Here is a 26,403-nt window from a genome sequence, read left to right as displayed (position 1 = left end):
TCGAGTAAAGTTTTAAGAACATGACTTGTAGGGTGAAGTGAGCTTGAAAACCCCACTATAGCGGAACAACATGACAGCTCAGATGTTTACAATGTGGGTACACAAAACAGTCTGTGACTGTCTAACTCCCATTCCATGACAGACTGGTGTCTTGACTGAGCCACGTAAAATGAGTGTGTCCTTACAGTAATTTGATGTTAAAATCTCCACACAGTAACTTCAGTTTAGTACAGGGCTGAAAATTTCAAAAAACTTGTCTTCGCTTCCGAGCTGTGTGAATATTCTCGCGATGACAAGTTGGAAATAATATTTATATAACTCCTATTATTGTGAATTATGAATACTACTTTTGACATAAAATATTGGTGAGTGCCAACAGAAAAGAAAATAGCAAGAATGTACAAATTAAAGGGTCTAGTCATTTTGCTTTTATTTCATTCGTTTAAGCGTCACGAATTTAACCTCCCTGCCTTTCCTTGCATCTTTATCTCTCTTTATCTCTCTCTAACCTCCCTGTCCTTCCTCATTTATTCCTCCTTTATCTCTCTCTCTCTCTTCATTCGTTTAAGATAAACAAGAAAGCGTACGCAGGCTTCAAATGAAATTCAGCCCCTAAAATTATCCAATAAAGTGACACATAAAGCTTTTTTTGATAAAATAAGAAATATATGTGTGATAAAGTCAAACGCACAGAAAGAAAAATTTTTCTTCAAAACTGATATAAAGTTCTGAGATCACAGGCTGGTCATATCAGGACTTTTGGTAAGTGAGAAAGTGCGCAACAGCTAAATGCAAGGGGCAACGCCACCATAAAATTCATGCAACAGACGCCATCCTATATTTTCACCCTAGTGCATACGCGGTACCTAACCGGTAAAAATTAATTACATTGATCTTTGAGGAAGCCACGACATGAAGACCAAGTTTCATAAAATTTTGTATAGTGAATGTCTCTAAAAAACTAGAAATACAGTTCAAAAGCCTTTACGTCTTGCGCGCTGAAACTTTCGCATTATTTTCTCCTCTGTCTTTGAACTAGTAAAGGCGAATTGAATGACACACAAGTTCTCAGAATACGCTATCAGTGGCAACCACTTGAGTGTTTCAATTTATAGGCCTTTCAGAATAATGCAAAATCCAGGCCCGGCCCAACCTGAGCCCGGACTATCGAACCCGAGCACGACTTTAAGCCCGCAGTTTTATTCACAGTGCTGGACCTACTTTGAAACAAGCTTGCCCGGCTGGTGCCCGGATTTTTGAGTATGCCCAAGCCCATGCAGTGCTTTAGCTCGCATCTAACAACAAGAGTTTACATAGTGCAGCCACATTCAGTGTTCGATGATGACTTCTACTTCTCTGTTGATCTATGTCTATAGAAAGCAATTTATCATTGTAGCAATGTAAGAAGATTTATTTGAGTGCCAAAAAACTTTGTGGCAGGGGGAAACATGTCACTCTTATTCAGCAATATGGCGCATGACGCCTACGTACTTCGTCTTGTTCGCATTGATTGGCGAAGTACCATGTTGGGTGCCCATTACAGTTGCATACGTGCATGAACTCCTTGTAACAGGTTATGATGTTCTTTGTAACAGAAGGATTCTTCACCCAGAGCTCTTTGCTTTTCAGAGCATCTACAAGGCGAAATTGTGAGCCTTTAGAATGTGGCTTCTTATTGCATGGTACAATTATTTAGGAAGTTTGGTAGACTAACTAGCTGCCATTATTTGATTCTACAAAGTTTTAAGCGTCAAACTAAACAAAAACAGTAGTAGCCTAAAGAAAATCAACAGAATCAAGACAATGACGATATCTGGTACCGCTGGGCAGTATCGCGATTAGAAAGCATCACTTCGGCGAGGTGGTGCGTATGTAGCTATATGTCGAGATGGGTCAGATCTGGCACAGCAGGACCATCGGAACCTATCTTCGAGATGCCTTCAGTATCTGTATTTCCGTATCGACAAGCACTTGAAAATTGTGTTTGAATTGTAGTTGTGAAATACTCTTACAATGAGCCCCGCTGTGGTGGTCTAGTAGATAAGGCACTCGGCTGAAGACCCACAGGTCGCGGGATTGAATCCCGGCTGCAGCGGCTGCATTTCCGATGGAGGCTGAAATGTTGTAGGCCCGTGTGCTCAGCTCTTGGCGCACGTTAAAGAACCCCAGGTGGTCTAAATTTTCGGAGCCCTACACTACGGCGTATATCATAATCACATGGTGATTTCGGGACGTTACACCCCACATATCACTCAATCAACTATTACAATGAATTGAATATATCATATGTTTGTGTTGGATGCTGGTAACTTGTCGCTTTTTTTGTAAAATGATAACAGGTGTATGCAAAGCGAAAAGGGGTGATTTTCTGTGGTAAGCTAAGCAAATGTGAACCACCACTCTTCGACACAGGAAGGGTATAGCGAATGGTGCTCCCCTTGCACAGATTGACCAATGTACTAAAGCGTCCCAAGAAGCTGATGGTATAAACGCTGAGACAGTAATACCAGCCTTGATGACAACGTCGCTATAATTGAGGGCTGGTGAAGCACATCATATTGCTACGTGCCATTGCATGTAGTTGAAGAAGACAAAGCAGATAGACTGGCACGAGCTAATTTGCGTGGCTGGCCTAGCTCACTTAACCGGCTGCAAATACATCGGTGTCTACCCCTTGGAGTTGGTCTCCTCTCGTAACATAATTGGTGGAGTTGTGCGATCCCCGTCCTCGCCAGGGAACTCCGAAGCGGACGCTCCCTCGCGGCTTACAACATGACCACTCAAGACTCGGCTCCATCTTCTCCGGTCACCCACCCTTCTGCCCGGCCTGTCAACCCAGCCCCCGCAACAACTTTCGTGACGCTTCCCGTGCTCAAAGACGCCGGCGTGTTCTCGGTCAGCGAGGGTTCCGATGTCGACCAGTGGCCACGCCTCTAGGTACGCGTCAGCGCCACTTACAGGTGGGATCCCACTCTTATGCTCGCAAACGTCATCTTTTATATCGACGGAACGCCTCGTGTTTGGTTTTACAACCACGAGCATGACATGACAAGCTGGGACAGCTTCAAGGAAAAGATCCGTGAACTTTTTGGCAACATCTCTGGTCGTCGTGAAGCTGAGAAAATTGAGTTGTTGGCTTGCGCACAATCTTCCACGGAGCCCTACATCGGTTATATTCAGGCTGTCCTTTCACTATGCCGTCAAGCTGACGAAAGCATGTCCGAACCTGAAAAAGTGCCGCATATCCTAAAGGATATTGCCGACGATGCCTTGAACTTGTTGGTATTCAAGAATGTCTCATCTGTTGATGCAATCATTCAAAAATGCCACCGGTTCCAGCAAGCTAAAAGCAGACGCATCTCCCATCAGTTCCAGCGCCTTCCGAACACCACTGCGACGTCCTCGTGTCTCGTATCCTCATATCATCCACCATACACCTATGACAACTTGACGTGAATCGTCAGGTGGGAACTTAAAGCGGCTGCTCCAGCCAAGGTGGGACCAACGTCCCCTGACCCGTCTCCTCCAATCTCGTTGCCTCTCATTCAAGCAGTCGTCCGGCAGGAAATCGCCAGCTTGGGAATTTACTCTATCTCACCGCCTCCCCGCACCGACTACCAGGCCTAATACACGCCTGCACCTTCCTTCTCGACCGGCTATCCCTCAACGTTCCGTAATCTGTCCGTATGACAAACTGATCTGCTTCTCGTTTCACGGAATTGGGCACATTTCTCGCCATTGCAGAAGTCGCTGGGGTCCTCCTGCACAACCGTCCTCTCGCCCCTTCTATGCACGTCCTGCCTATCGCCATGAGACCAGCCGCGACCATTTTGCCCAGGAACCTGCTTCTGAACACCGCTACTCTCGCTCTCCATCCCCCCAACATCGCCAGTCTCGTTCTCCACAGCCCCGCCGACCACCTTCCAACGAGGTTCCCCAAAAAACAACTAAGTGTTGCAGCCCCCGGAGGTGGCGGTGCATTGCTCGGACGGACTGAGGACGAATCAAGTTGTGCAATGGCTCCATTTTTACAACAAGAGTGAGAAAGGGCTGAGAAAAGGGTTCCTAGTATTACGTCAACAGGCCCAGATGGCATTCCAATCAGGCTAATAAAGACATTAGGTCCGAAGTCTAAGCAGGCTTTGAGAGGGGCAGTGAGCACAATAATAATCGATGGTGAAGTTCCCGATGAATGGAAACTTAGCAGAATGAGCATGATCTATAAAGGAAAGGAATACAAAGCTGACATAAACAATTACCGTCCTATAACAGTGACATCAGTGGTCTACAGGCTGGCGATGCAAATTATAAAGCAAAGACTGCAGGCGTGGATAGAGGCTGAGGGGGTGCTGGGGGCACTGCAGAATGGGTTTCGGAAACACGGGAGGTTGGAAGACAATCTGTTTTCACTGAGGCATTGCATCGAAATAGCAGAAAAGGATCACAGGCCCCTGTGGCTAGCATTTTTGGATATCAAGGGAGCGTACGATAGAGTGGTTCAGGAGGAATTGTGGGGAATACTAGAAACACTAGGCGTGAAACATGTAGTCACTAATCTTTTAAAGGGTATCTATAAAGGTAAAAAGGTAGGTATAAAGTGGGAAAAACAGGTATCCAAGCCTGCAGAGGTAAAACGGGGGCTTAGGCAGGGGTGCCCCTTGTCACCCTTATTATTCATGATTTACCTACAAGGATTAGAGGCAAAATTAGAGGGAAGTGGACTGGGCTTCAACCTCTCTTTAGTCAAACAAGAAAAACTTATTGATCAGGCACTACCAGCATTAATGTACGCAAATGATATAGTGCTAATGACCAACAACAAGGAAGATTTGCAGAGATTGATGGACATCTGCGGTAATGAGGGAGATAGGTTAGATTTTAGATTCAGTAAGGAAAAATCAGCAGTCATGATTTTGAATGACAACGAAGGTAGTAAGCTTAGAATACAGGAGGTCACGCTAGAGGTAACAGATAAATACAAATATCTGGGCGTATGGATAAGCAATGGGACCTAGTATCTGAGGGAACACGAAATATACGTGACGACTAAAAGTAACAGGAATGCAGCAGTCATGAAAAATAGGGCACTGTGTAATTACAATAGGTATGATGTTGTGAGAGGAATATGGAAGGGGGTCATGGTTCCTGGGCTGACGTTCGGCAATGCGGTCTTGTGCATGAGATCAGAAGTTCAAGCAAGATTAGAAGTTAAGCAACGTGGAATTGGTAGGCTTGCTTTAGGAGCTCACGGGAATACACCAATTCAGGGAGTACAAGGTGATATGAGATGGACATCGTTTGAGGGCAGGGAAGCTAGCAGCAAGATAAAATTTGAGAAGCGATTGAGAGAAATGGGGGAAGAGCGTTGGGCTAGGAAGGTTTTCAGCTACTTGTACATGAAGAATGTCGATACAAAATGGAGGAAGCGAACCAGGAAGTTGACTGGTAAATACTTAGAAAAGAGCAGGTGGCCAAACCAAAAAGATTTATCGGTTAAGAAGAAAGTGAAGGAAACGGAGACTCACATGTGGAGCATGGGCATGAATAAGAAGTCCGCACTAGAGATCTATCGAACTTTTAAGCAGGAAATTGCCAAGGAAAGGATCTATGATAATACTCGGGGTAGTTCTTTACTGTTTGAGGCCACGACGGGAGTACTGCGAACCAAGACATATCGGGCCAAATACGAAGGGGTAGACACAGTATGCAGTGCGTGTGGAGAGGAAGAAGAAACTGCCGAACACTGGATAATGTTCTGTAAAGGGCTTCACCCTATAGTTCATGATGATGGCGCTGAGTTTTTCAAAGCACTGGGGTTTAGGGACCGGGAGGGCAAAATAAACTTTAAGCGGGTAGACCTAACTAGACGGAGGTTATCTCATTGGTGGCTAAAGTCAAGGCACGAGTGAAAATTAAACTCTTCACTGCAAAGTACGAATCCTCAAATTTACTTTTTAAGGAAAAATAAATAAATATAATTTTTGTTCATTAGGTATTACGGCTTGGTGGCGCTAGCCACCGCCCGATCTAAAGGGTATAGTCATATCCATCCATCCATCCATCCATGACCGAAAATCCTCTCTTGATGATACCGACAAAACCAAACCTTATAGACGTACAAGTAGATGGCGTACATGTCACTGCTCTTGTCGACACCGGCGCTCAACTTTCCGCGATGACAAGTGATTTTCGCCGCAAGCTGAAGAAGGTTCTCATACCTGCGACCACTCAGTTCGTCCGTGTTGCGGATGGTGGAATAGCATCTATTGTTGGAATTTGCTCCACTCGTGTGAGCATTGCGGATCGACACACAGTTGTTCTCTTCACCGTCCTTGATAATTGCCCCTACGACGTAATCTTAGGCCACGACTTCCTGTCCGCGCATTCTGCCCTCATAGACTGTTCGACCAGTACGCTCCGTGTACACTTGCCCGAAACAGAACCTCTTGCACAACGACCAAGCTGCCTCTGCACAACGGAACACGCGCGCCTCCCTCCACAGACACTGACCTACATAGAGCTCGTCTCAATACTACCAGTTCCCGACGGTGACTATGTTCCGACCCCTATCACCGATGTCCTCATAAACCGCGGTGTTACATTACCGCACATCATTCTGTCCGTCGCAGGAAATTCTACGCGCCTCCCAGTTGTCAATTTTAGCTTGACACCTCAAGTTCTGCCCAAGCAGGATTAAATAAAAATTGCTGGAGTGGAAGCTCCCGCAATGCCTTGCCAGCAGAAGTGAAGCCACATTTTGCCACTGCCAAGATGGCGGAAACATGTTCTTTTCTGATTGTGCCCACTTATAGATCAAGTGGCTTTGATATTTTATGTAAATGCTACGTTAGCTCTATTTTAAAAGAAAGTTGTTCCCGACGAAACAACACGCAGAAATGATTATGGGTAGCTGAATCTTCAAAGAACTTTGCCTCTGATTGCAGGCTCACTAAGGAAAACTAGGAACTGTAAAACGTACTTGGAGCACTATGTGACCCGAAAAAGTTCCCACATTAAACTCGTTGGGCGTGCGAGGGAAACGCTTCGTTTTTATTCGCTGAACGGTGATACTTTATTATGCCCCGAAAAAGACTACCGCCACAACCGCCATCTTGCCAGAGGAACGGCTTCACTTCTGCGCAATCATTTCCACTCTAGCAATTTTTTTATATCCTCCTTGGTTCTGCCACAAGGGATCTCTTTGGCGTTGCTCTGCACCTTAGAAGACAACGTGGTATATGTTTTCGCGATGGCCAATCCTGCTGACCCCCACGCTCAACATCAATGTGCCATTTGCCCCGACAGCGCAAATACGTCGATGATCGCTTCCAACTTAACGCCGCAGCAGACAGATGAGCTCCACCGGGTTCTGCTGTCCTACATCGACGTTTTTGACCTTAGCGGCCGTCCGTTGGGGAAAGCTACTGGTATTACTCATCGCATAAACACTGGTAATGAGCATCCTATTCATAGGCGTCCAAATCGGGTGTCGGCGGCCGAGCGTCACATTATCCAAAGTGAGGTGGACAAAATGCTCGCCAAGGACATTATTGAGCCATTCTGCACTCCTTGGGCTTCTGCTGTAGTGCTCGTCTGCAAGAAATACGGTGCATGGCGTTTCTAAGTTGATTATCGACACCTCAACAAAATTACCAAAAAAAAGACGTCTACCCTCTGCAACGAATAGATGGTGCGCTTGATTGCCTCTAAGAGTCCTACTATTTTCCCCCATAAACCTTCGTTCCGGCTACTGGCAATTAGAGGTAGATGAAATGGATCGTGAAAAGATGGCATTTATCACCCCAGATGGCCTATATCAGTTCAAGGTCATGCCCTGCGGCCTTTGTAACGCTCCAGCCACCTTCGAACGTATGATGGACTCCCTGCTCAGAGAATTCAAATGGTCCACCTGTTTGTGCTACTTGGACGACGTCATCTTCATTTCACCATTATTTTAAACTCATATAGAGCACCTCTCAGCCATCTTAGGAACCTTCCGTCACACTGGCCTGCAGCTTAACTCGTCCAAATGTCACTTTGGACGTCATCAAATCATAGTACTTGGCCGTTTAGTAGATGCCAACCAATCAGACCCAGCAAAAATCAGCGCCGTCAAAAACTTTCCTGTACCACGATCTGCGAAGGATGTACACAGCTTTATCCGACTATGCTCCTACTTCCGACGCTTCGTGAAAAATTTTGCGCACATAGCGAGGCCGCTTACGCAGCTCCTCAATAAAGAAGTCCCGTTTTCATGGGGCTCAGAAGAGCCTTCTGCGTTCTCGACTCTCGTCGCTTTTCTCACTACTCCTCCAATTCTGGCACGCTTCAACCCTGCTGCCCCTACGGAAATCTGTACAGATGCAAGTAGACATGGCATTGGTGCAGTGCTGGCTCAGAAAAAACATGGCCATGATTGCTTAAATGCGTATGCCAGCCGCCTTCTATCTGCTTCTGAACGTAACTATTCCATTACAGAGCGTGAGTGCTTGGCTCTTGTATGGGCGGTGGCGAAATTGTGACCTTATCTATACGGCCGCCCATTTTCGGTAGTTACCGACCACCACGCGCTCTGCTAGCTCAACTTTCTGAAAGATCCATCAGGCCGCCTTGGTCGCTGGGCTTTGCGCCTGCAAGAGTTTTCCTATTCGGTGGTCTACAAATCTGGCCGCCTACACCATGATGCCGATTGCCTCTCTCGGTACCCTGGCGACGATCTTGAGGACAATGACGAGCCCATGGAGAACTCTAAATTGTCAGTATCCGACTTCCTTAATATTGGGGAAGAACAGAAGCGTGATCCAGTGCTGCTTGACATCATCAGCCGTATGGAATCCTTTCCAAATGGTGCTTCCGTCCGCTACTTTTTCATTCACAATGGTGTGCTATACCGTCGTAATTTCCGACCAGACGGCCCCGACCTTCTTATTGTTGTGCCTAAGCATTTGTGCCGCTGTGTTCTCACCGAACTTCACGACGCTCCCACGGCTGGACACCTTGGCTTATCCCGCACGTACGAGCGCGTCCGGCGCCGTTGCTTCAGGCCAGGCCTTGCTCGCTCGGTACGCCGATACGTCGTCACGTGTGACCTATGCCAACGCTGCTACCCGCTGGCCATCTTCAACCAATTGACATACCCTCAGAACCATTTTACTGCGTTGGGTTAGACCTGCTTGGTCCTTTTCCCACATCAACATTAGGAAACAAATGTATAGCCGTTATTACAGACTATGCTACACACTACGTATTACGCGAGCTCTACCAACCAGCTGTGCAACCGACGTCTCAGACTTCTTGTTACGAGACGTTATATTGATGCACGGTGCTCCGAGACAGCTTCTCACAGACCGTGGCTGTACATTTTTATTCCAAGTCATCGCCGACATTCTGCGTTCTTGTTCCACGCAAGACACACTGACAACCGCTTACCACCCTCAAACAAACGGCCTCACGGGACGATTTAACCGCATTTTAACAAATATGCTCGCTTTGTACGTGTCGCGCGACCACCGAGACCGGGACCTTGCCTTACCCTACGCAACTTTCGCGTATAATTCATCCCGTCATGACACAGCGGGCTGTTCGCTGTTCTACTTATTGTACGGAAGAGAGCCGACGTTACCACTGGACACAGTCATCTCAGCTCACACCTCGTCCACCAGCGAGTATGCCCGCAACGCGATTGCGCGAGCCGATCATGCCCATCAGCTCGCTCGCACTCGGCTGATGGCGTCGCAAACCAACCAATGCCGTCAGTATGATGCGGAACATAGAGACGTACATTTCGCTCCAGGTACCCTTGTTTTACTCTGGTTTCCTCATCGTCGACTAGGCCTATCAGAAAAACGTCTGTCTCATTACACGGGACCCTACCGTATATCGCGTCAAGTAACACGTGTCACCTACGAGATCAGCCCCATCTATCCATCATCATCTGCTATGCGGCCCAGTAATATTGTACACGTCTCGCAGATCAAGCCCTACAAGAATACGTCAGCTAACGACATTTAAAGCACCGGGACGGTGCCTCCGCCACCAGGGGTCATGCTACGTGCCAGTGCATGGAGTTGAAGAAGACAAAGCAGATAGACTGGCGCGAGCTAATCTGTGTGGCTGGCGCTGCTCACTTAACCGGCTGTAAATACATCGGTGACTACCACTCGGAGTCGGTCTCCTTCTTGTAACAATACTTTGTTTTTGGGGTGCTGAGAAGGTGGCAGCCATATGGGGAGCTTGGAAGTTTTGTGGTGAAGCTAAACCAACACTGTCTAGCAAAGGCATTGAGAAGCTGTTGCTTTGCGCGTTCACTTAACGGAACCTCCTTAGCTAGGCACATCTGTGTAATATAAATGCGTGCTTACTCTGAATTCGCTGGTGTCAGTGATTCGAGCAATTCGATTTACTTGCTTGTTACAAGGCACTGCTACGTTATCTGCAATTTTATTTTGCACTTAGGAATGTTTCTTCGGACTATCAACTTCCTCGTAATAAAACCTATTCCAGTATTTCTACCTGAATTTCATCTCTATTCCGCAATACTTTCTTTGGGTTTTACAAATAAATCCCTAAAATATTCCTTTATGTCAAAAATAAAAGTAGTTCGTATCTGCATTGCAGTCTTTCAGCACATGTATTTTAATATTCATATTCGTGAATACTTTTCCAAATATTACTGCCTACCCCTGGTATACGGTACGTTAACTGTACTTTTTCGGATGCATAGTACTGATTATGATATAAATTTAGAGAAAGTACTGTGGAGAAAAGGCAAGCTGACACCCGCTGGTACCCAACTTGTAACTTTCGAATAACGCACCAGGTGATCCACCTATCGAGATACGGCGGCCGTAATCCTATCGTCCACTTTATCGGGTATTCATTTGCACGCTAGCCTAGAAGTGTTGGTTGGCATTACTTTGAGCCATGACGGCGAGTGGCGAACACTCTTTCTAACCAGCTGGCATCCCGTGGCACTTGAGCTTTTACAGAGGGGACAGCTGATCTAAGCTCTTGCTAATTACCTGATTCCATCATAACTGCCAGCGCGAGACCTGCGCTGTGAATGATCTAAATAACAGAAACCGTAGGGCTAATTTCTTCGCTTGATACTACACTAGCAAGAAACTAGAAATAACTATATAATGACAGTGTAGAGGACGCTAATTGTATTGTTTTAATTGTGTTGTAGTAATCATCATATCGAAGTCAAGAATGTGCCGTAAACAAAGAGACAACCTGCCACCAGCACAGGCCAAACCTGACGAACTGTTTGATACGAGTGCATAAGCTGGCTCTGTATTTATGATATTCTTTAGCGCCACCAAGACAGTACCAGACTAAAGTCTCCCTTCGATATTGATTTCATCTGTAATATTCTGCATAACACCTGTTGCTTTTGCATCAGCTATCTCTATGCGTTTGCTTCTGAATTTGTTTTTGTAATTGCCTTTCATTGCGTAGTCATATGGCAGTGAATGAAATATTAGTCCGAGTACTACGCCAACTTTATTTTTCTATTTCATCTCTAGCTTCAACTGCTGCACTGAAGCAGGTCATATGGCGCAATTTTTATTCACCTGCCCATTGTGCGGGAAGCACCCTACGCCTTGTCACGCAAGGCTGAAATGTGACGGACAAACATAAAGGAACACTGCAAAGGATTTGGCATTTCGTAAAAACCCATTGCACCGGTACCACCAAGTTTTAACAGTAATTTACAGACTTATTCAAGATCGTGGTGTAAACTGCACTTTATTACAACGCTTTAAAACTGGGATTTAGTGTAGATCACTGCAGCTCAGCCAAACGCGTTTACAACCACCCATTCGCAGTACGCCATCTATTCGAAGCGTTACGTAACCCAGCCTGCTGATTTGATTGGAAGTAGAATGTGCGTGAGATCGGCTCATAGTGTGGCCGCACCTGTAGGTGTGGATATCAACCACTCCACGATGTTCGTCTCTGTAGCCAGGCGGTGCGTGCGCTGCAGGGCTATAGCTTTCCAGATGCACGCACCCTGTCGAAGCGTAATCTCGGTAGTCATGAATGGGTGAAACTCGAATAGTCGAGTGTGCTCATGAGATTTCTGCGATCGACAGCGATACCAGAGTGTCTCATGAGTTGAGGGCACAAGGCAGGAGGGAGAAGGTCGATATAGATAAAATCATCCGTAGCGGCCGTGATACAGGGCGTGTCACTAAAATTGTGGCAAAAATGGTTTGGGTGATGTTCTAGTCTAAACGCTGGCAGAACTTCAAGAACCATTTCAGCCCCCCTTTAACACTCAACTAAGTTGAATAAAAAAAGGTAGACTAGGTATCGAATAGACAAACTACTCAGCACGCACCAGCCCGGGAAGTCCTGTTTAACGGAAGTGAGTACCTTCACTCCTAGTCTGGAAAAGCGTCCTCACTCGAGTCGCTCGGGACCGCGAACTCGAAAAATACAACCACAATACTAGTGAAACATTGCGGAATGTGTGTGTGTGTTGTCTCTTTTGTTGCAGTGTGTCTGTGTTCGCGCTGTAAAAGTACATCTATGATTATAATCCAACTCGGACCAAAACAAGCGTTAGTAAAACTAAGTACATAACAGATTCATCCAAGTGCAGTAATTTTCCCGGGCTATTCGACCCGTCTGATTTTCGCACATAGGGCGTGGGGCTTAAGAATTAGTTGTCCAGCTCTAAATAGTTACGAAGTATTGATAGGCTCGATAGGCTCCTCCCAACGCTTCAGATACTCTTAATATCCATCTGTATTTTGTCCTTTGGCAGTGATATTGAGCTCACCGATTCACGCTTGTGATGCTTTTGTATATAAACACATGGCAAAGCTCTGCCGCAACATCTTTGTTATAAACGAATAAATGTTTCAGCTACGTTTGGTGCACTTGGTTGATGTATGATCCATCCCAATGGCAGATGAAACAGATGTCAGGCTCGTGTGTGCTGACAAGGCACCGCGCCAGCCGCAAACACTTCTAAGGCATATGTACCGATGGTGTCATTTGTTTAGGGAGGATAAAATTTCGACAATGTTTTCTTACATTCAGACCATTCAGACGACTCTCTCTGTATCAGCTGTGCGCCTTCTTTATTGCCACGACTCTTAAAGTCTTTTATGTGCCCGTTCTAATCTTGGTTAATGAGTTGAAAAATGAATGAGAGTGTGAGCACGTGAAAAATGCGAGCGCTGTTAACTAGAGAGAAATTACTACAAACTCAGCTCAATGAAACTGATTTAGGTTGTGCCTATCTGACGTAGTTGCGTGTTCCAGCCATGGTCAACACGTCACTGCCTAACCTTCAGTTTTTTTTTGACACCAGGTTTTCTTTGTTTCTTGAAATTGATAGTCGTTGCCTACTAACAATAACTCACCTGCTCCTGCTTTTCCTTCACTTTTCGCCACGACTGCGCAGTGACGTGTTGTAAGGAGAAACGTGTAATTAATATGAACACTTGTTTCTGAAAAGCTCAGAATGATATAAATATTAAGGTTATCGGCCAGTAAATTACAGCCTAAAAATTGCTCATTTACCTAAATATATGAAACAAAAGAGGCACCACGCACTTTAAGCAATAGAGGACCTACTCAAACAACTGAAGGCCATTGCACGACGCATGACTCGAAGGATTCATCATCTTCGTGAAGTTCCTGTCGGTCCTCCTGAGAGGAGCATTTCACCTATTTTTTTCGAACCAAAAAATTTGTCGGCATTACGAAATACGATTACTCCGCGTGATTACTTGCAAACACAGTAGGATTAGCGAGCTATGTTATTACACATTGATATGTGTGTTGTTGCACTTTTATTCCGGTTTGGGAAGCTCAAAGTTGAAGTGCACTGGTAATTTGTGATTGCCTTTAGTTTTTGCGATAGCTGCCATTCAATAATAAAATATTGAAAATGAGAAATCGAATATGCGAATTCATTCGATTGTCATATAGATAGGCAATTTTGTATGTATTTTTGCGTAATTGTTTCTCAAATAAATAATGGTATGAATTAGACCAGCGAGTGTACATGGTGTGTTCAGTTACTTCTTCAGGTTTTAATGTCTAAATTTAGGTCATTAGGTTATTCAGGGGACGCCATAATGACAGCCACTTGAACCACAAATTATTATGAGGCACCAATTGTTTAAACATAGGGGTCGAGCGCAAAAAGACGAGGCACAAGAAATAACAGAGAAGATAGAACGCTCACCACCACCTAATTTTATTACGAAATATTTGTAGAAAAAGCACAGATCATCATACGTCACAACCGCGGCTGCGCACATCACCAAGCTGCTGAAAGTTTACTGTGTGGTAGGGGTATAGTTTATAAATTGCTATTGCCCCGCTGTGGTGGTCTAGTGGCTAAGGTACTCGGTTGCTGACCCGCATGTCACGGGATGGAATCCCGGCTGTGGCGGCTGCATTTGCGATGGAGGCTGAAATGTTGTAGGCCCGTGTGTTCAGATTTGGGTGCAGGTTAAAGAACCCCATGTGGTCAAAACTTCTGGAGCCCTCCACTACGGTGTCTCTCATATTCATGTGGTGGTTTCGGGACGTTAAACTCCACGTATGAATAAATTACGAATTGCCATTAAGCTATGGCTAATCATGCATCGGGAAACGTGGCTGATGTCACAACTAGTGGGCCCGGGAGCATGAGTTGACGCTCATGAACGATAAGGGCGCGCATCTTTCTGTGCACTGCGTGGTGTGCGAATGTGTGCCTTTGTTTGATAAATTGAACGTCCTAGAATGCAGAAGGGAAACGGCCGCTCGTGAACTGTTAAAGGCATTTTATAATAAATTGAAGGGCGTAGTTCTCGCTATAGCCAGACGTCAGCGCGTTTGTGGGAGTGCGATTTACAGTTACAATTACCATAGTATGTTATAATATGTTATATGAACAGCTTTGTGATGTGCGCAACCACGGTTTTGATGTATGATCTCCCTTTTTTGTACAGTTCTTTCACAATTAAATCAGTTGGTAGTGAGCGTTCTAGTATGTGTTTACTTTCTGGTGCCTCGTCGTTTTTTGCGCGAGACCTTCGTGTGTAGACATACGCCAACTCACTCGGCAACGCACCTTGCTGTGTGCCTCGTGTTGCCTACGAGGCCAGTAATCGGGGTAAAACATTTGGTTGGATGTTATTGAGAGTACGCCATAGATGATTCGTCAGCGTTGGTGGCGTCAACGCGAGTGGAAAGATGTGATGACGCCAATAAAACGTCGCGTAGCGGAACTATACATGATGCTGTCAAAACTTCACTGAGTGGGATCTACAGGGGCGACGTGATACCGGAAGTGCTGCGATACGATGGCAGGAACAGCGATGTTTAGTGTGTAAAAGATCACTTCAATATAGTTAAAAGAAAAAGCAGCAGCTTTAAATGTCATAATAATGGCTTTTTTGATAGCAATATACGACAAAACTTGCAGCCCAGAAGGAAGGGCATGAACGAGAAATGGTATAGAGGATTTAAAAATTTTGAAGGGCTGACAACTGAGCAAGTTGGGCGCCACCTGGTAAGAAGAATGCACGCAAAAAAGGGGAACATGAAACGCAAGTGCCTACACTCAAATGAACTTTTGTTCAAAAGCACAGACAATCAATTTGAGCTCACGCGATGTTTCAGACGAATAAAAGACCCGTAAATGAACGTATGAAAACGAGTGTGAGCAACGAAGGAAAATAAATAAAAACAACATCTTTTCTCATTCAAGTTTATTTTTTTTTATTTTGTAAGGCTACAGACGGGAAGCTGATGCATGATTATTTTCGCTTTTGTTTGTGCGAAGCCTTGACACTTTCTCGAGTGTTCGGGTTATGGTGTCACGGCACTATTCTGGTATCTCTGAACTCGAGTTCACATCCACAATTCCGACTCTGCGTAGCCGTATGCAATAGGTCATCGTTAAGTACACCTGAATCCTGCTCTTTTATCATAACAGCTTCCTGTCTGGGCTATGTAGGAATGGCCTCATGACAGGGGGATTCTGTAAACAGCACCCGAGGCACACTCAGTTGCTTCTGATCTGTGATTAAGACCACAACCTTCACTATTCTTTTTTTTTCATTTCTACTACTTTGCATACACGATGGCAAATTTCTGGTAATTTTCGAGCAACAAAAAAAACCTCATAGATGCTGTTTTCGTGAATTAAATTTTTTTAACCCATGCGTTCTAGCCCAAAACAAGCAAAGCGCCAGGGTGCTAGGCACTGCAAGATTGTTGGCCTGAGAAAAGATATGTCTGACTGTTTGTATGCGTAAACTTTATGGATGTATTTTGGTTCTAAAGTGAAGATTAGTAACAACAAATTTAGGGCAAGTATTGCATAGGCAGCATTGGCCGTGAATAAAATGAAGCGAACACTTAACTGTTTCATATGTGCTTTGGCTGGGCAAGGTGACGTGTAGTTATTCAAATGCGCTGATTACGAGAACGAGGTGCCAGACTAAGTGGTAGGCTTCAAAGTTATCAACGTGGTTTCAGTTGTATTTGTTATCGCTAAGGTTTTTTTAGACCAAGAATCACTTGCGAAATTAGAAACTTTGAGCCATCTTTCAAATAAAGTGATAAAAAGCGTATAGGTTAAAAAAAACTCCTGTTGCCGTATCTTTGTTCCCCTAAGATGACTCGAAGTTTGCAGCCCTCTTATTCGATGTATTGATGCTGCCCCGCCACCCTTCGAAAGCTGTCTGCCCCTAAAATGGTTTTGCGTGGCCTTCGAAACAGGAGGCCTTTTCATTGGCTTTTTATCACCTCCGTAATCGGACTACGTTTTACCAAGCTACGATGTCAAGTTACGATGTCTTGTGCCGACAATATAATATGACGTTACATCTTCTGATGTCAAAATAGGTGCACAAAGTGGAAAATCAGTGACCTTATTAGGGCGTCATTTGGTGAAATCGTCATGTCACTACTTTTCTCATCACTCGTCAGTGGTGCCCTGGTACGCCAAGACCACTGAACGCCGACGAGAAAGCTTTCCGCTTAGAGAGTCGTTTAAAACTTTAATTATAGAAATTAGAACTCGCAAGCACTTACCCTTGTCGACAGACGTGAATATTTTCACGTCTATCCCTGATTTAACGAGTGGTGCAAATGAGGCATTGAAATTCATCCTAAGAAAATAACAAAAGGAAACAGTTGCCTTACACTTGTACCAATCATCGCGTTTTTGTTTTGCAGCCCCAATTTCGCTACAAAAAATAAGGTCAGCAATACCTGCGGACAAGCAAATAGGTGTGCGTTACACAACACAAAGCAAAAGAAACCTCCGTTTCCGACTACGGGATAGCATACACTAATACTGCGAAGCAACCAAACTTTTATTCAATTGCAATTGTCAATTTTGTGTTCATAAGTATTTTTTCACTGACTGAATTAAGTAAGTAACAATTGTGAAAGATCAAAATGAGTCCCCAAAAGTGGTACTGCTTAAAGCAGCACATGTTACGTTCACATGCACAAGAAGTTTCTAAATATTTTCCAGTGTACGACACATAGGAGAATAAACTTTGTTTTATATGTTTTCCTAAACATAGGTTCAATTTCATAACGGGATTGCTAAAAAGGCGGCTGAGTGAATTTTCAGCTACGCGGTCTTAGGTTTTCATGTTTTTAATAGTTTGAGCAACTTTACTTTTTTTTCAATATCTAAATATTGCTTTATTTCTCATTCTTTTTCGAAGTATTTTTTCTGCATTTACTTTTCGTTATTTCTCCCATTATCTCTATTTTTTTGTTTTTTGTTTCTTTCACCCGCCTCATTCATTTCTTTTTCTTTCTCTGTCGCTTGCTTCGGCATTTTTTTCTATATCTAGCAAAATATATTGTTTCCTTTTTCATTGGTTCTTTCGATTTCTCTTTTTTTCATATTTGTGCATTTTCCTGTCTATTTCTCGCGTTCAGCGCCCCCCCCCCTCACACAGTATTCTAACACTAAGCCACGCCGGTGCTCTCTGCCTATTTTTCTCTTTTACGTTGTTTCTATGCAGTGCTACACTTGCTCCCCGCCTCCTTTCCATCCAGCTCGCCATCACATATTTCGACTTGCTGCTCACTTCGATTTCCCGCGTCCTTGCTCCACAACCATTTACAACGCCATGCTATACTCTACTAGCATAGCTGGATTGCGCGATTTCTTGGGACGCTTGCGCACAGATCGAGTGCACACCAGTTCGAATTCCACAGTGATTCCCGCCTCAGTATATTATTTATAACATTTATAACATTTATACTCTCATTCGCATCGGAAGATTTTGTAAGAACGTTTACAACGCACTGTAATAACAAATATTAAGAAAATATACTTAAATGTCATAGCTCACTCTTGGTTTTCGTCGCCCCACTTGACCAGCACGTCGTAAGTTAAGTGTTGCTACTTTTATCATCCTTTAATATTTTGGCCCGGACGCAGGTTACATTCAAGGACTTGCTGCTTGAGTACAGATAAATGGTTCCATTTGTCATAAACTATATGTTCAAAAAAGAACAAGATAACGTAACTTATTCACTGTTCAAGCACCAGCTTTCTCCACGCACTTTTTGTCAACACATGCAACTGAGAAGTGCTAAAAAGTTTAGGAAAAATAACATTCCTGATTTTTTTCAAATTCACAATCACCAAAGTGAACAGTAGCCTGACGCAAGGGGCGGCATCTTAAATGCTAGCTAATATAGATAGTTGCGCTGGATTGCAGAGAGTCATGACAGATGCGAATTTCATGCTGATATGTTTGTTTCTAAATATCTTAGATTATCATCACTCAATCAATCAAATAACAATCGTAAATGACTTTATCTGCAGACCAATCGATACTTAAAATAAAAACTACCCTATAAAAGGTGTTTATATTTCTGGTATCACAAACACTTTATTATTATCAGCAAATATCGTTAAGTGCTTGGTTTCCGTTTTTTGAGTTAGCCAGAAGTTTTGTCGAAAAAAAGTGACAAGCTAGTTCGTGCTCTTTTCCTAACTAAAAATAACGCATTACTTGTTTGTATGGCTGTCTGCCTGAAAAACGATCGGATAGCGTGAGTGGGTAATATAATTGGGACAGTTATCTACGGCCGAGTTCAAGGCCGTAGATTAGTCAGTTTAGTTCTGATCCCAAGCGACATTTGCAGATGCTACGCTTCCTGAGTTCACTGCAATGTAGTCAGGATGATCTGTAACAGTGAAGAACTTGCCTCAAGCAGAACTGATTAGTGAGTCTGATCCTAAATGTAGCCGTAAATACACCCTAAAAATTTACACCCTAAATCGTGTAAAACAGGTGTACACAATAAAAGCACCCATATGAACACCCATTTTACGCCCCATTTTTGGAATTTGAGGTGTTCCTTAAAAAACACCCTCAAAACACCTCATTTACACCCTTATATTCAGGGTGTAAACAACAAGGCTACAAATAATTGATTGATATGTAGGGTTTAACCACCCAAAACCACCATATGATTATGAGAGACGCTGTAGTGGAGGGCGCCGGAAACTTCGACCACCAGGGGTTCTTTAACGTGCACCCAAATCTGAGCACACGTGCCTACAAGGCTACAAATGCACGACATTTTCGGGCCGTTTCTCTTATACTGTTAGTATACGTTAAACATCTTAATACAAGCAAGGCTCCCACTACTAGCTGCTTGCGAGTCTAGTAATAAATCGAAGCAGAAAGTAATGTGAGCGAAACGCAGTTTTCATCGATAAAGCACGCAAACTACTATAAGATGGAAGATACAACAGGTGCGACGCTTGTTCAATAGAGTAAGGGCCAATTCTCCTGTACTTGTTTCTTTCATCTGTCTCATTTGCGTGATTAGTCAACACTCACAAAGTACTCTGATTTGCCTGAACAAGGTAATGTTGCGCATATTGGTGTAGCCATGCATAGAACACTACCCCCTCCCGCCGTCCCCCATAAGATCAAAGCTTTTAAAGCTGAAGATAAAACATCCGCCACCTGCAAAAAAAAACAACAACAGCACAGTTGCTTAGACATAACCACCACGTCAGCAGGCCATCAGGTCCCTTAAAAACGAACATTGACGTCATGTATGTTTAGAAGGCACGTTTTATTTAATTACTGTAGCGAATGTTCCTCTTCATATGTACTTAAGAGTGCATCATGGAAATTAGGAAGAGGACACCGACCATAAAGAAAAATGCAGAATAAGGACATTTCGGTGACCATGACGCAGCCTCGCTCACAATGACGGAAGCCTTGTGGACTAAATTGCGAACAAAGCTCTCCTCTGGTGAGCCGAAACGCATTCTCTAGTTCATCTCTCTCTCACTCTCTCTCTTTCTTCATTTTTTTGTGGTTCCTCTTCTTTTAATTTATGTAACTTCCCCCGCAGACGTGCTTCGGTCAAAGCCTTGGCTTTGTGGGTAGTGAGAAAACAGCATTGATGAAATATTCTCAGCTGTGGTCTTGTTCCAAGGACTGCGAGCTAAGTACAATTGTATTGCCGCAACGTGAAGACCGAAGTAGTAATTAACAGGTTGAGAAAGTAGCAGCAGGTCAGTATTTTTATTTACTGCGTGCGAGAGCGTTCCTCTTCTTTCTTGTTATTGCTTGCTGCATAAAAACGTGCAGATGCGCGTATGCGCTGTCGTCTTCGTCTTCCTTGCACTACGCACGTGGCAAAATGTTCTCATCGAATAGTGTGACGGCCGATGCATGCAATGTTGCAATGTCTTCACCGAAATGAAAGTGCCGATAAAATATCGCCTACGTGACCTTGAATGTGCAGTCCCTAAAGACCCATAGAGCTAAACAAAAAGCATCAGCTGAGCTTTTTTTACCAAAATTCACTACATTAGGTCGGTGAAGGTGCGCTAAACATTGCTCCTCAATATTACAAATGCGCGTTCTGACTAGTAGCTCGTGCTGGCTGCACTGCACCTTCACAAAGTTCACTGCGATTCAGATGCACTGTTAAAGAACGAGTATAACGCAACAGATCGCTGCCGCAAAAAAGAAAGCAGTGCCCGCGCTATCAGCAGAGGGCCGGAGCTAGCGTTAAACTGCATCTAGCCGGTCTGAAAGGGCCTCAAGGCGCCATCAAGTCTCGTCGCCTAGACAACCTTGGCTGCCCGGTATTGCTGCGCGCAGGGCGCACAGCACGGGAAAGGGGTCGACATCGTCTTGCATGTCACTGCGTGCGCTGGCGAAAAACCCTCCCGTGTGTGTGCGTGTGGTGCGCGTGGCTTCTCGATTGGTAGAGTTTATTATTCGGTGCTTAGTTTGAAATGTGTCTGCGCTCTGTGCTCCACCAGTGTGTTCTGTCAGTGCTGATTATTACGAAGGTGCACCATCCTGAAGACTGGACCTGTGGATTCATATTGTGGAGCACACGAAGTGAAATAGTGAGTACCGCTCTCACGTTGATTCGTTCAGCGCTATGTTAACTGCGTGAGCACGAGAATAACGGCTTCAAACAATTTTGTTTTCAACTAGTTGATGACAAGTCAGCATTTGTTTACTTAGCGAGAATATTTGTCCGAACTGTTTCACGGGGATGATGGCGAAGTGTGATTGTGGGCAAGTTTTTTTGTTTCTTTGTTTAGATCGTTTGGAGTACAAAGCAGAGTGAGCGTGCGCCGCTGAGGTTCAGTGAAGAAATTGAACAGATTTTTGCGGTGCCCTTTGTTGAAAGCCGTTTTTAACGGGGCCCGCTCGTGCTGTACATCAATTTTAGTTTACTAATTATTACGTGTGTGGGGACGGCGCCTGTTAGCTCGAAGCATCAACCGTATGTCAAACGCATATGCTTGGACATGTCGGTAGTTCATTCACTTTCTTTTTTTCTTATTGCACAAAAAGACCAATAACGGAAAACAGGGGTGTGGTGTCCATGTCGTTCTTTTCGATTCTTTTTCGTTTTGTGGGTTAACACTACCGTGAAAACTCGGGTTGATGCATCGGGTGACAACAAAGCATATTGCTGCGACAGGTTCGCCACATTCAAGTAGCCCGCCACAATCACCGTGGCACCAGCACCAGCAAGACCCGGCACGGCTGGCATGCGCCACGCGCTCGTACGCTCCAACAACAAGGAAGAGGAAGATAGTCGGATCTGTGCCACTCGGCTACTCGAACTTGACGACCATAGTTTTTAGAATCGTGGGCACAAGTTCGCCCTAATAAAGACGCTTGTTTTTTTAACCTGTCAGTGTCAGCATCGCTACATTTCTGGTGGAAGTGCTGGGTTATGAATCGAAGCCCCACGAGCTCAAGACAGCGTAGCCCCGACGACCAGCGTATCAACCCCGTGGAAGTGACTCCTGTACACCAGAGGGCAAGTCGCCGTCTTCGAGGTGACTCACCTGAGTTTGGTCCTCTTCACTTCACACCAAGGGAAATTCAAACGATGGATGCCACCACTATGACTAGCCAGGTAACACCGGCATAAGTGTTCATTAGCCAACCGCACCAGCCGCCACTTTTCCACGGCGACTCGTACGAGGATGTTGAAGATTGGTTGGACCTGTTCGAGAGAGTAGCGAGCTTGAATGGATGGGACGAAAGAGAGAAGCTCCGTCGCGTATACTTCGCCCTGGAAGACTTCGCAAAGACATGGTTTGAGAACCATGAAACCTCGTTGTCTACCTGGGAGGTATTTCGACGACAAGCGGTGGCTACGTTCGCGAACATAGACCGGAAAGAAAAGGCGGAGGCAGCTCTTCAATCGAGAAACCAGCTCACGAATGAGAGTGCTGCTATGTACATTGAGGACATGGTCCGCCTGTTCAAGCGTGCGGATTACATCATGGCTGAGGATAAGAAGGTGCGCCATCTAATGCGCGCAGTGAAGCAAGAGCTGTTCGCCGTTCTCGTCCGCAACCCTCCGAGCACAAATGCTGAGTTTTACTCGGAAGCGACGGCCATCGAAAAAACACTGGAACAGCGGGCTCGGCAATACAACCGGAATCTTTACTGCGCGTCTGCACAGGTATTCTCCGGAGGCGTGCGAAACGACGTTGAAGCCCTGCGAGAGCTAATTAGATCAGTTATCAGAGAAGAACTGAGCAGACTGCATATGCCCCAGACTTCAACTGCACTATCTGTTACGGACGTTGTTCGTGACGAACTGAGGCAGGTGATACGAGAGCCAGAGCGTGAGCTGCAGCCGGTTTGACCTATCCGAACATACTCTGAGGTTGTCAGACAACCCACGGTACACAACAATGCAGCAGTTGCAATGGCGATGACTCCTCTCCCACCTGCGGCACGCAGCGCACCTCGTCCACGGGAACCAACAGCTACCTATCTGCCCCCAGGAGCACGTAACACACATCACTATGTGGAGCATAGGCCCAGGAAAAGTGACGTCTGGCGTGATCACGAGCGCAGGCCTCTGCGTTTTCATTGTGGGGAAGCGGGTCATCTGTACAGATTCTGTCCTTACCGACAGGCTGGATTAAGAGGCTTCCCGTCGTATGCACCGTGCCCCCGAAACGGCGAACGACCAGCGGAGATTGAGGAGTACTTGTCGACGCGCCAGAACTCGCCACCTCTACGCCAACACCGGTCACGGTCACCATCGCCTATGCGCTACCGGTCATCCAGCCCACGTGCACCTTCAAGGCAGCCTGGTCATCGCTCTCCAAGTCCACACCCGGAAAACTGAAGCAAGCGACCTGTGGAGGTGGGCCGCTGATAACGTCAGTTATGAAGATCCTCCAATTTGGTTTGAGGGTGATGACGGTGTATTTCCGGTAGATGGGTGCAGCAACGAAAACGTTACTTCAGATTTGCGGTTGAGAATGGAAGGATGGGAGCTGAATGCCTTAGTCGACACCGGTGCTGACTAGTCAGTGATAAGTCACAAGATGGTGAAAAAGCTAAACAAAGTTGTGACACAGTGGAGTGGATCGCAGATACGCACGGCAGGCGGTCACATTTTTACGCCCCTTGACAGATGCACTGCAAGACTTGAAATACAGGACTTTATTTACGTGGCCGATTACATTGTGCTGCCAGAATGTTCAAGAGAACTCATTATAGGAATGGATTTTTTGTGAGCTAATGGTGCCGTAATTAACCGGCGTAAGTCCAGCGTGTCGTTTTCGACTGAACGAGCGATACCTGTGGAGGAATCTGAGGAACGACGCCTAACTGCTCTACGCGTTGTTCATGATGACGTAACTGTGCCGCCACGCTGCAGTATAATGGTGCTCGTAGAAAATGATGCATTGTACAACCGCGAAGGCATAGTAGATACAAATGTAGGGCTGTTTTTGAACAAAGGTCTCTGCGTAGCTAGGGGTCTTGTTCACTTGACGAATGGCCGTGCTGATGTCCTACTCACAAATTTCTCCAATGAGCTTCAACACATCGCTCAAGGCACGGCTATTGCCTATTTACACGACTTCTGTATGGCGACTGAACTATGCAGCTTAACGACATCAACCACTCGACCAGTGGCCTGCAACATCGACACATCCGTGACCGTCAATCAGAGCCTTCCGGACAGTCAGAAGAAACAGATTTACGCCCTGGTAAAAGAATTCTCAGATTGCTTTTCAAGTGCCTCGAAGGTCCAGCGCACGTCAATCACGAAACACAGAATTATAACGCAAAACGACACGAGGCCTATACGCCAGCATCCATATCGGGTGTCACAGAAAGAACGGGAAATTATCAAGAAGCAAGTGGAGGAGATGCTTTCTGATGATGTCATCCAGCCTTCGAATAATCCATGGGCGTCCCCCGTAGTGCTCGTTAATAAGAAAGACAACACACTTTGATTCTGCGTCGACTACAGAAAACTGAACAGTGTAACTAAACGAGATGTCTACCCCTTGCCATGTATCGACGATACACTAGATCGGTTGCGATCCCCAAAGTTTTTCTCCTCCTTAGATCTGAAAAGCGGATATTGGCAAATAGAGGTCGACGAGCGGGACCGTGCAGAAACGGCATTCGTAACACCAGATGGCCTCTACGAATTCAAAGCGCTTCCATTCGGCCTCTGTTCCGCACCAGCGACGTTCCAGCGAATGATGGACACTATCCTCGCCGGATTGAAATGGCAGTCATGCCTAGTGTATTTGGATGACGTGGTCGTATTCTCTGCAACGTTTGACAAACATCTAGAGCGACTACGCACAGTATTGGAAGCCATCCGGTCAGCGAAATTGACAATCAAACCCGAAAAATGCCACTTCGGCTTCGAAGAGCTGCGATTCCTTGAACATGTCATTAGTTCCGATGGTGTTCGTCCTGATGCCGAAAAGACAGCCGCTGTTGAGAGGTTCCCTACACCCAGAGACAAAAAGTCAGTGCGTCGATTTTTGGGTTTATGTGCCTACTATAGACGATTTGTGGAAAACTTCTCAATGATTGCAGAACCTCTTACAAAACTGACAAAAGACGATGTGCCCTTCACATGGGAAAGCTAACAACAGAAAGCTTTTGACGAATTAAGGAAACGACTACAGGGTTCACCAATACTCGCCCATTTTGGTGAGACAGCCGACACTGAAGTCCATACCGATGCCAGCAATGTCGGCCTCGGCGCCATCCTTGTCCAGTGGCAAAATGGTCAAGAGAAAGTGTTAGCCTATGCCAGCCGCAAACTATCAAAAGCTGAGGCAAACTATTCTGCAACTGAAATAGAGTGCCTCGCAGTCATCTAGGCCATAAACAAGTTTCGACCCTACCTTTATGGTAGACCGTTCAGAGCTGTCAGTGACCACCATGCTCTATGCTGGCTGGCAAATCTCAAGGACCCGTCAGGTCGACCAGCAAGATGGAGCCTTAGGCTGCAGAAGTATGATATCACGGTCGTGTACAAATCTGGAAGGAAACACAGCGATGCCGACTGCCTGTCACGCTCTCCCGTTGATCCAAGTGTACCTGAAGAGGAAGACTTCCCGTTTCTAGGCGTTGTCGACACATCCAAAATCGCTCAACTACAACGAGATGACCCGGATTTGCTGGCACTTATACAACACCTGCAGGGTCTCGACGTTCAAGTCCCTCGCATATTCCCCAGAGGGCTCTCCGCGTTCTGCCTTCGAGGAAGTGTCCTTTACAGGAGGAACTTCGAACCTAATGGTGAAACGTTTTTACTAGCCGTGCCCACAGCCATGCGAGAGGAAATTCTGCACGCATGCCACGATGAGCCAACATCTGGACACATGGGTGTGAGCCGAACTTTCGCCAGTATTTGCCTGAAATACTATTGGCCTAAGTTGCTCGCATCAGTGCAGCGCTACGTGAAAACTTGTCGTCAATGTGAACGGCGCAAAACTCCACCCGTAAAACCAGCCGGCCTTCTCCAGCCAATAGACCCTCCAGATGCCCCATTCCAAGAAGTCGGCATGGACTTCCTAGGACCTTTGCCGACATCGTGTGCAGGCAAGAAATGGATAGTCGT

General features: G+C 45.5%; 1 long non-coding RNA gene across 1 annotated transcript in view; it reads right to left on the bottom strand.

Annotated features, from left to right (window-relative positions):
• Positions 1–1,526: 1,526 nt before the first annotated feature.
• The window catches only part of LOC142769251 (uncharacterized), a 41,808-nt gene continuing 16,931 nt past the window's right edge, over positions 1,527–26,403 (bottom strand). Inside the window, exons 3-5 of the long non-coding RNA XR_012885726.1 lie at positions 18,342–18,486; positions 17,056–17,132; positions 1,527–1,634 (exon numbers count right to left, since the gene is read on the bottom strand). This is a non-coding gene — a long non-coding RNA (uncharacterized LOC142769251). The remainder of the gene's footprint in view (positions 1,635–17,055; positions 17,133–18,341; positions 18,487–26,403) is intronic.

Source organism: Rhipicephalus microplus, chromosome 8 (genome assembly GCF_043290135.1).
Source record: "Rhipicephalus microplus isolate Deutch F79 chromosome 8, USDA_Rmic, whole genome shotgun sequence".
Taxonomy (NCBI): Eukaryota; Metazoa; Arthropoda; class Arachnida; order Ixodida; family Ixodidae; genus Rhipicephalus; species Rhipicephalus microplus.
Note: the sequence above shows the minus strand (reverse complement) of the source record. Positions and strands in the feature narration are given on the sequence as shown.